Source organism: Zea mays, chromosome 7, assembly GCF_902167145.1.
Source record: "Zea mays cultivar B73 chromosome 7, Zm-B73-REFERENCE-NAM-5.0, whole genome shotgun sequence".
NCBI lineage: Eukaryota > Viridiplantae > Streptophyta > Magnoliopsida > Poales > Poaceae > Zea > Zea mays.
Window position 1 is genome coordinate 12,262,893 of NC_050102.1, and position 11,629 is coordinate 12,274,521.

The window sequence follows — 11,629 nt, forward strand, 5'->3', positions numbered from 1 at the left end:
GACTAGCTTTCTATTTATCTTATCCTTGTTTACCTTTTGGGTTATCATGGTTAGCTTTACGCTATTTGAAAGTCGCCTAGAGGGGGGTGAATAGGCGGAATCTGAAAATTATAAACTTAAGCACAACTACAAGCCGGGGTTAGCGTTAAAAATATAATCGAGTCCGAAAGAGAGGGTGAAAACAAATCACAAGTAAATAAGAACGGATGACACGATGATTTGTCTTACCGAGGTTCGGTTCTTGCAAACCTACTCCCCGTTGAGGTGGTCACAAAGACTGGGTCTCTTTCAACCCTTTCCCTCTCTCAAGCGGTCACCTAGACCGAGTGAGCTTCTCTTCTCAATTAATCGGGACACTAAGTCCCCACAAGGACCACCACACAATTGGTGTCTCTTGCCTTGATTACAATTGAGTTGGGAACAAGAAAGAAAGAAGAATAAAAGCGATCCAAGCGCAAGAGCTCAAATGAACATGACAAAAACTCTCTCTTCTAGTCACTATTGCTTTGACTGGAATTGGGAATTGGAGAGATTTTGATTCACTCTAATTGTGTCTTGTATTGAATGCTATAGCTCTTGTATTGAATGTGTTGGCTGAAAACTTGGATGCCTTGAAGTGTTGGTGGTTGCGGGGTATTTATAGCCCCAACCACCAAAGTGGCCGTTGGGAGGGGCTACAGTCCGGTGGTGCACCGGACATCCACTGTTCACTGTCCGGTGCGCCTTCTGACGCCTGCTCTAACTTCTACGTGCGCAGGCGCGCATTGTAGCGTTTCACTGTTCCTTTGCAGACGACCGTTGGCGCAGATAGCCGTTGCTCCGGTGTTACACCGGACAGTCCGGTGAATTATAGCGGAGTGGCTCCCCAAATTCCCGAAGCTGAGCAGTTCAGAGTTGATCCACCCTGGTGCACCAGACACTGTCCGGTGCGCCAGACCAGGGAGCACTTCGGTTGTCTTTTGCTCTTTTTATTTGAACCCTTTCTTGGACTTTTTATTGGTTTGTGTTGAACCTTTGGCACCTGTAGAACTCATAATCTAGAGCAAACTAGTTAGTCCAATAATTTGTGTTGGGCAATTCAACCACCAAAATCATTTAGGAAAAGGTTTGACCCTATTTCCCTTTCAATCTCCACCTTTTTGGTGATTGATGCCAACACAAACCAAAGCAAATATAAAAGTGCAGAATTGAACTAGTTTGCATAAGGTAAGTGCAAAGGTTGCTTGGAGTGAGACCAATAATTATTTCTACTAGATATGCATGGATGGTTTTCTTCTTATTTAAAATTTTGGACCAGGCTTGCACCACAAGTTTTGTTTTTGCAAATTCTTTGTAAAAATTCTTTTCAAAAACCTTTTGCAAATAGTCAAAGGAATATGAATAAGATTGAAAGAAGCATTTTCAAGATTTGAAATTTTCTCCCCCTGTTTGAATTGCTTTTCCTTTGATTTAAACAAAACTCCCCCTTAATGAAATTCTCCTCTTAGTGTTCAAGAGGGTTTTACAAATTTTTTAAGATACTTTCTCCCCTTTTGAAAACACATAAAGATAGCAATTTGAAAACTTCATTTTAAATTTTGGTGGTGGTGCGGTCCTTTGCTTTGGGCTAATACTTTCTCCCCCTTTGGCATGAATCGCCAAAAACAGATACTCGTGAGTGAAATATAAGCCCTTTTACTTTCTCCCCAATGACAAACAAATAAATATGAGTGAAAATTATACCAAAGTGGAGAATGATGCGGAATACCGGCAAAGAGTGGATAATACCGATGGAGTTGAGTGGAAGCGTTGTCTTTGTCGAATACTCCTTTTCCCATTCAATTCTATGACTAAGCATGAGAATACACTTGAAAACACATTAGTCATAGACATAAAAGAGATATGATCAAAGGTATATAAATGAGCGACGTGTGCAAAGTATCAATCAAAATTCCTAGAATCAAGAATATTTAGCTCATTCCTAAGTTTGGTAAAGGTTTTCTCAACTAATGGTATGGTAAAGATATCGGCCAATTGATCTTTGGTGTTAATATAGGCTATCTCGATATCCCCCCTTTGTTGGTGATCTCTCAAAAAGTGATACTGAATGGCTATGTGCTTAGTGCGGCTGTGTTCAACGGGATTATCCGCTATGCGGATTGCACTCTCATTATCACATAGGAGAGGGACTTTGCTAAATTTGTAGCCATAGTCCCTGAGGGTTTGCCTCATCCAAAGCAATTGCGCGCAGCAATGGCCTGCGGCAATATACTCGGCTTTGGCGATAGAAAGAGCTACTGAGTTTTGTTTCTTTGAAGCCCAAGACACCAGGGATCTCCCCAGAAACTGACAAGTCCCTGATGTGCTCTTCCTATCAATTTTACACCCTGCCCAATCAACATCAGAATATCATAATAAATCAAAAGAGGATCCCTTGGGGTACCAAAGACCAAACTTAGGTGTATGAACTAAATATCTCAAGATTCTCTTCACGGTCCTAAGGTTAACTTCCTTAGGATCGGCTTGGAACCTTGCACACATGCATACGGAAAGCATAATATCCGGTCGAGATGCACATAAATAGAGTAAAGATCCTATCATCGACCGGTATACCTTTTGATCTACGGATTTACCTCCCGTGTCGAGGTCGAGATGCCCATTGGTTCCCATGGGTGTCTTGATGGGCTTGGCATCCTTCATTCCAAACTTGGTGAGTATGTCTTGAATGTACTTTGTTTGGCTGATGAAGGTGCCCTCTTGGAGTTGCTTCACTTGAAAGCCTAGAAAATACTTCAACTCCCCCATCATAGACATCTCGAATTTTTGTATCATGATCCTACTAAACTCTTCACATATAGATTTGTTAGTAGACCCAAATATAATATCATCAACATAAATTTTGCATACAAACAAATCATTTGCAATTGTTTTAGTAAAGAGAGTAGGATCGGCTTTTCCGACTTTGAAGCCATTAGTGATAAGAAAATCTCTTAGGCATTCATACCATGCTCTTGGGGCTTGCTTGAGCCCATAAAGCGCCTTAGAGAGTTTATAAACATGGTTAGGATACTCACTATCTTCAAAGCCTGGAGATTACTTAACATAGACCTCTTCCTTGATTGGTCCATTGAGGAAGGCACTTTTCCTGTCCATTTGATAGAGCTTAAAGCCATGGTAAGTAGCATAGGCAAGTAATATACGAATTGACTCAAGCCTAGCTACGGGTGCATAGGTTTCACCAAAATCCAAACCTTCGACTTGTGAATAACCCTTGGCCACAAGTCATGCTTTGTTCCTTGTCACCACACCATGCTCATCTTGCTTGTTGCGGAAGATCCACTTGGTTCCTACAACATTTTGATTAGGACGTGGAACTAAATGCCATACCTCATTCCTCGTGAAGTTGTTGAGCTCCTCTTGCATCGCCAGCACCCAATCCGAATCTTGAAGTGCTTCCTCTACCCTGTATGGCTCAATAGAGGAAACAAAAGAGTAATGTTCACAAAAATGAGCGATTCGAGATCGAGTGGTTACCCCCTTATGAATATCGTCGAGGATGGTGTTCACGGGGTGATCTCTTTGAATTGCTTGGTGGACTCTTGGGTGTGGTGACCTTGGATCTTGTTCATCTTCCTTGTCTTGATCATTGGCATCTCCCCCTTGATCATTGTCCTCCTCTTGAGGTGGCTCATCTTCTTGATCTTCATTTTCATCATCTTGAGCTTGATCCTCATCTTGGGTTGGTGGAGATGCTTGCATGGAAGATGATTGATCTTGTGCTTGTGGAGGCTCTTCGGATTCCTTAGGACACACATCCCCAATGGACATGTTCCTTAGCGCGATGCATGGAGCCTCTGCATCATCTAGCTCATCAAGATCAACTTGCTCTACTTGAGAGCCGTTAATCTCATCAAACACAATGTCACAAGAAACTTCAACTAGTCTAGTGGACTTGTTAAAGACTCTATATACCCTTATGTTTGAGTCATAACCAAGTAAAAAGCCTTCTACAGCCTTAGGAGCAAATTTAGATTTTCTACCTCTTTTAACAAGAATAAAACATTTGCTACCAAAGACTCTAAAATATGAAACATTGGGCTTTTTACCGGTGAGGAGTACATAAGATGTCTTCTTGAGGATTCGGTGTAGATATAACCGGTTGATGGCGTAGCAAGCGGTGTTAATCGCCTCGGCCCAAAATCGATCCGGTGTCTTGTACTCATCAAGCATGGTCCTCGCCATGTCAAGTAGAGTTCTATTCTTCCTCTCCACTACACCATTTTCTTGTGGCGTGTAGGGAGAGGAGAACTCATGCTTGATGCCCTCCTCCTCAAGGAAGCCTTCAATTTGTGAGTTCTTGAACTCCGTTCCATTGTCGCTTCTTATCTTCTTGATTCTTAAGCTGAACTCATTTTGAGCCCGTCTCAAGAATCCCTTTAAGGTCTCTTGGGTTTGTGATTTTTCCTGCAAAAAGAACACCCAAGTGAAGCGAGAATAATCATCCACAATAAATAGACAGTACTTACTCCCGCCGATGCTTATGTAAGCTATCGGGCCGAATAGGTCCATGTGGAGTAGCTCCAGTGGCCTGTCAGTCGTCATGATGTTCTTGTGTGGATGATGAACACCAACTTCCTTCCCTGCTTGACATGCGCTACAAATCCTGTCTTTCTCAAAATGAACATTTGTTAGTTCCAAAATGTGTTCTCCCTTTAGAAGCTTGTGAAATTCTTGATCCCAACATGGGCTAGTCGGCGATGCCAGAGCCAACCCATGTTAGTCTTAGCAATTAAGCAAGTGTCAAGTTCAGCTTTATTAAAATCAACTAAGTATAGCTGACCCTCTAACACTCCCTTAAAAGCTATTGAATCATCACTTCTTCTAAAGACAGTAACACCTACATCCGTAAAAAGACAATTGTAGCCCATTTTGCATAATTAAGAAACTGAAAGCAAGTTATAATCTAAAGAATCTACAAGAAAAACATTGGAAATGGAATGGTCAGGTGATATTGCAATTTTACCAAGTCCTTTGACCAAACCTTGATTTCCATCCCCGAATGTGATCGCTCTTTGGGGATCTTGGTTTTTCTCATAGGAGGAGAACATCCTTTTCTCCCCAGTCATGTGGTTTGTGCACCCGCTATCAATGATCCAACTTGAGCCCCCGGATGCATAAACCTACAAAACAAATTTAGGCCTTGTTCTTAGGTACCCAAACGGTCTTGGGTCCTTTCACATTAGAAACAAGCACCTTGGGTACCCAAACACAAGTCTTTGACCCCTTGTGTTTGCCCCCAACATATTTGGCAACTACTTTGCCTGATTTGTTAGTGAGCACATATGAAGCATCAAAAGTCTTAAATGAAATGTTATGATCATTTGATGCAGTAGGAGATTTCTTCTTAGGCATTTTAACATGGGTAGAACGCCTAGAGCTAGAAGCCTCATTGTTATAAATAAAAGCATGGTGAGAAACAGAATGAGTCTTCTTTGCATGAATTCTCCTAATCTTATCCTTAGGATAACCAGCAGGATATAAAATATAGCCCTCATTATCCTGAGGCATGGGAGCCTTGCCCTTAACAAAATTAGACAATCTTTTAGGTGGGGCATTAAGCTTGACATTGTCTCCCTGTTGGGAGCCAATGCCATCCTTAATGCCAGGCCATCTTCCACTATAAAGCATGCTACGAGCAAATTTTAATTTCTCATTTTCTAGTTTATGCTCGGCAATTTTAGCATCTAGTTTAGCTATATGATCATTTTGTTGTTTAATCATAGCAAGGTGATCATAAATAGCATCAACATTAATATCTCTACATCTAGTGCAAATAGAAACATGATCAACCATAGATGTAGAGGGTTTGCAATCATTTAATTCAACAATTCTAGCGTGTAAAATAGCATTCTCATCTCTAAGATTGGTAATAGCATCATTGCAAACATTTAAATCCTTAGCCTTAGCAATTAATTTTTCATTCTCATTCTTAAGGCTAGCAAGAGATTCATTCAACATGTCAATCTTAGCAATTAAACTAGCATTATCATTTCTAAGATTAACAATTGAATCATCACAAACATTTGATTTCTCAACCTTAGCAATTAATTTGGAATTTTCACTTCTAAGGCTAGAAATAGTGTCATGGCAAGTGCTTAGCTCACTAGTTAATTTTTCACATTTTTCTACCTCTAGAGCATAAGCATTTTTAACCTTAACATGCTTTTTGTTTTCCTTAATAAGGAAGTCCTCTTGGCTATCCAAGAGTTCATCCTTCTCATGAATAGCACTAATCAATTCATTCAATTTCTCTTTTTGTTGCATGTTAAGATTTGCAAAAAGAGTAAGCAAGTTATCCTCATCATCACTAGAATTATCCTCATCACTAGAAGTTGCATACTTAGTGGCAGATCTAGATTTTACCTTCTTCTTCTTGTCGTCCTTTGCCATGAGGCACTTGTGGCCGACATTGGGGAAGAGGAGGCCCTTGTTGATGGCGATGTTGGCGGCGTCCTTGTAACACCCGGTTTTAAAGGACAAAGCCGGGTGCATCTCATACATGCGCCAAGAAGACAACATATATAATAACAGAGTGTATAGAGATAAATGTCAATAACATCAGAGTATTTATTACATAGCGGAAGACTTATTACAAAATAAAAGAATAAACATAAAACGAACTAAGGATCGTTGGCGCCAATGTCAACTGAGAAACGCCACCTAGATCAGATCGAACTCCTCAGTGTTAGGCGGCTCCTCCTGAACCACCTGATCATCTCCTGTGGGGGGGGTGTGAGACAGCAAGGGTGAGCTCACACATGATCATCGCTCAACAAGTTGTGGGGAATAATGTGACATGAACTCACCAAAGGTGGGAGCTCATGTGAAGTGTAAGGCTGATCAATGATAGGGGTTAAAGCTGAGCATTGCTTTTAAGTAGTTGGTCAAAATTTTATTAGCAGTTACTAAGTGTAAGTAAATACCAAACCATAAGTAAAGTAATAGAACAAAATTAATAACAAACCCATGCAATGCAAATGACAAAATTGAATTTAAGTTCCATAATTTAAACATCAGAGAGTCCTGAGCTGCTCATGACCGTGAGCTCGGCTAGTATACCAGTTTTACACTCTGCAGAGGTTGTACCCTTTACCCACAAGTCATGTTACCCATCTGCCAAGGGGTCATGAATCCCATACACCTCTACCTAGGAAGCGCGGCAGGGCAACACTACGAGGCCTTTACAAAGTTCCACTAGCTTCCAAAAACCCGCTACAGTTTATGGGAAGATCCAGTACAGGGTTCCTGGCTGACCGCCATCGCAGCAAAATCAACCAGGGACCTCCCCGCACTGACCTCTCCCCTACTGCCCTTGCCCCTTTCGGGTAAGGTAGTCTTCCACTAGCTTTCCTAGTTAATCAGCCAAGGGCGTCCCATTAAACCCTTGTGGTGGCACGTGGTTCTCAAGTTAAGCTCTATGTTCCAATTAACATTAATGATCTCAACATGAACATAAATAGAATAACAAAAATAACTGGAACATAGAGGTAATAAATGATTATCCCAAAACCATGTAAAGCAATAGCAAACTACCCAAGTGATTCAGGGGTGAACAAGGTAATGAGATAAACAATCTAGGGTAACCTATTGGGTCCCATCAAAATTAACCTATGCATGGATAAGTGATATTAAAGAACATTATTGGGTAAAAAGTGGTCAAGGGCACAACTTGCCTGGCACTTGAGAATCCAGGTACCAACTTGCTTTTCAGATGACACGTGCCTCGCGCTAGTCGTAGCAATACAAACAAACATGGTATAGATAAAATTAACATCATACCAAACATAAGTACAAACTGAATAATAATGATCTACGCGTTGCTACGAGACTAACGCAACTTGAATGGATCAAATCAGAGTTAAAACGGAGGAGTTATGATTTTCTGAAGATTATATGTGTTTTGTACAAGATTAAATAGGATATAGATTTTAATGTGACTTTCATGTGAAAACAGAGAAACTATGTGATGCACAATATTATTACAAGATTTTAGGGACTGAAATGAACTGAAAAGGATTTAGTAGGAATTTTCTAGGCATTAAACAAGTTCTTGCACTTAATTTGGTATTAAAAATTCATTTTATAAATTGATTTCCCTATTTTCCCTGTTTTTCCTGGTTGCGCGCCAATTACTAAAAAGATCAGGGGCTCACTCGCAAATTCGCTCAGACTCGGTGCACAGCTACCACGGACGGCGGGTTTATTCTCAATAAATCCAGGGGCTCATGTGTTAAATGGGCTAGTGAAGGGTTATCGGAAAGATCTAGCCGCTGGATCCCGTGCGGACGGCCCAGATTAAATCAACCACGCCCGAACCGGTACGTGACATGATCCATCCGATACAAGATCGATGGCTGAAATTCCCCCACGCCCTAACCAAATCAGAACGACCTGAAATGGATCCAACGGCACAAACTAATCTTCTTCCTCCCGCGGATACTCACGGCGGCGCAGATACTCCCATGGTGACAGCGCACGCAGAATCACCCGCCCCAGTGATTGCATATGCCCATGCCGTGTACTCCGAACGCCGATGGGGCAAGGAGCCATTGCAGCGGCATTTTCCTCCCTATCCCGGGCTGGGCGACGGCGGCGCTGGAGATCGTCCCCCTTCCTACAGCACACCACAGAAGTGGGGCACCGTCTTCTTCCCTGGCGCGACCCCAGGCGCACAGCTAATGGCATGCCCGACCGCGAGCCTCCCCCCTAGTTACCCAATGGCGCCAGTTCCTATGTCAGAGGGGTAGAGGCGAGGGAAAATCATGGAGGCTTACCGATTCGGCACGGACGACCGGCCACGTGCCGCGACAGCCCCGCGATCTTCAACGCACGGTGGAGAGCTCCGGTCTGCCCAACTCCGCACGAACAGGGAAGTTCCAAGCGCTCAGCGGACGGTCCTGCCGATTCCCACACCTCGACGACACGAACGCGACGGCACTACGCATGGGATCACTGGTTGGCCGAGACGACGCAACAGGCTTGGGGACGGTGGCAGCCGCAGATTCGGTATGGATGGGGGCGAGTCGACGTGCGCGCAGACCACAGGGGTTGTCCCCAATTTTATGGATGCAGGGAAGGTCTGGGCATACCACGGCCGTAAGCTACGCGTGATCCCAACAATACCTGCCCGGACGAATCGGTCGTCCGTTGAAGATATAGCTGACCAGCTGGCCCCACAAAACAGTCAGAAGGACGGCCCTACGCGTGATGTAACGATCGGCAAACTGTCGGGCCCCACACGTAAGTATTGTTCACCCCGCACATACGAACTGGGAGGCTGGGGAGTGGGCCCCGCACGGCAGAAAGCCAGTGCGCCATGCTCCCAGTGCGCCACAAGTTCCTGACCCCAGGGGCCCGCCTGGAGGTGAGATTGCAGGGGAAGGCAGAATGGACTGCACGGGTGTATTTGGGCCGCCAGGAAGGAATTGAGGCCCACTTGGCCGAAAATTGCTTCCTCTTTCCCTTTTTTTTATTCTTTTGTTCCTTTACAAATTCAAAACTTCAACTCTAAAAGAAATTATTTTGTGGCAAATTTGTCCTTGGGTTAGATATTATTCTTTTTTTTGTGGCAAATTTATTAGTAAGTTTTATTTTGTACTTTATAGTATTTTTCTCCTTCTATTCTATTTATTCAAAGTAGGTATTAATTCCTCCATTTGAATGTTGGTTTACTTATGTCACCAAATGCACACACACAATAAATCCCAGCATGATGCATATTTTATTTAAGTGTCATTTGTTTTAATTACTTATTCATATTTATAGTTATTCTCTTGTTATAATGATTAGATGGCACACAAAATAAGGAGATCAACTATAGTCTCATTGTATACGTTTTTGGGTATTACAAATCCTACCCCCCTTAAAAATAATCTCGTCCTCGAGATTTAAGAAGATCTAGGGAAAAGGTGGGGAAAATCTATACGAAGCTCTTCTTCTCTTTCCCATGTAGCTTCATCTTCTCCATGGTGACTCCATTGAACTTTGCACATCTTTATAACTATATTCCTCGTAACTCGAGTCAAAGTATCCAAACTCTTGATGGGGTACTCAGCATAAGTCAAATCACCCTGAACACTGAGGTCATCCACTGGCAACTGTTCCTTAGGGACACAGAGATACTTCTTAAGTTGAGACACATGAAATACATTGTGCACATTAGATAGATTATCAGGTAGCTCGAGTTGATAGGTCATCTCTCCAACTCGCCTAAAAACTCTAAAGGGTTCAATAAAGCGAGGGGACACTTTTCCTTTAACTTTAAATCTCCTCAATCCACGAAGTGGTGACACCATGGGGTACACATAATCACCTTTCTCAAATTCTAGTGGTCTTCTTCTATTATCAGCGTAGCTCTTTTGCCTGGTCTGAGCTACCCTCAATTCTTCCGAATTATACGGACTTGTTCTTCTATCTCTTGAATAAGTTCAGGTCCAAAGAACTATCTTCCCCCGGTCTGGTCCAAAATAGAGGAGTCCTGCACTTCCTGCCATACAGAGTCTCAAACAGTGACATCTTCAGACTGGCTTGGCAACTATCATTATATGAGAGCTCAGCATAAGGTAGACTCTTGTCCCAACTACTACCATGCTGAAGGGTACAAGCTCTCAACATGTATTCCAATACTTGATTAGTCCTTTCAGTCTGTCCATCAGTCTGAGGGTGATAAGCTGTACTAAAATTCAACTTTGTACTCATATTCTCATGAAAGCTTCTCCAAAACCTTGAGGTGAACTGTGAACCTCGATCAGACACGATCTTCTTTGGTACTCCATGCAAACACACAATCCGAGTCATATATAACTCTGCTAGCTGAGAACCTTTATAAGTAGTCTTGACAGGAATAAAGTGAGCCACTTTAGTCAATCTATCCACAATCACCCATATAGCATCATATCCATTTTTGGGTGCGAGGCAATCCAGTAATGAAATCCATACCAATCTCTTCCCATTTCCACTCGGGTATCTTCAGTGGATGCAGTAGTCCAGCTGGCCTCTGGTGTTCAGCCTTGACTCTTTGACATACATCACACATAGCCACATGTGCAGCCACATCTCTTTTCAATCCATACCACCAATACTTCCGTTTCAAATCCTGATACATCTTGGTACTACCAGGATGAATAGAGTAATCCGAGTCATGGGCTTCCTTTAAAATAGTCTCACGAAGGCTTTCAAACTCAGGAACACATATCTTGTCCTTGAACCATACGGTGCCTTGCTCATCTTCCGTGAACTCCGGAACTCGACCTTCAGTAATCAGATCCTTAATCTCTTTTATTTTAGCATCACCAATTTGTCCTTTGCGGATCTCTTGCTCCAAAGTAGGTTCCACATCAATAGTAACTCCTTCAGTATGAGCAACTATCCCCAGGTTAAGTCTCCTGAAATCCTCAACAATCTCATTGGGTAGCTGGGCAACAATAGCTGAATGAACATGCTCCTTGCGACTCAAGGCATCTGCAACCAAATTAGCCTTGCCCGGGTGATAGTGAATCTCCAAATCATAATCCTTTATAAGCTCCAACCAACGACGTTGCCTAAGGTTGAGATCCTTCTGAGTGAATATATACTTCAAACTCTTATGATC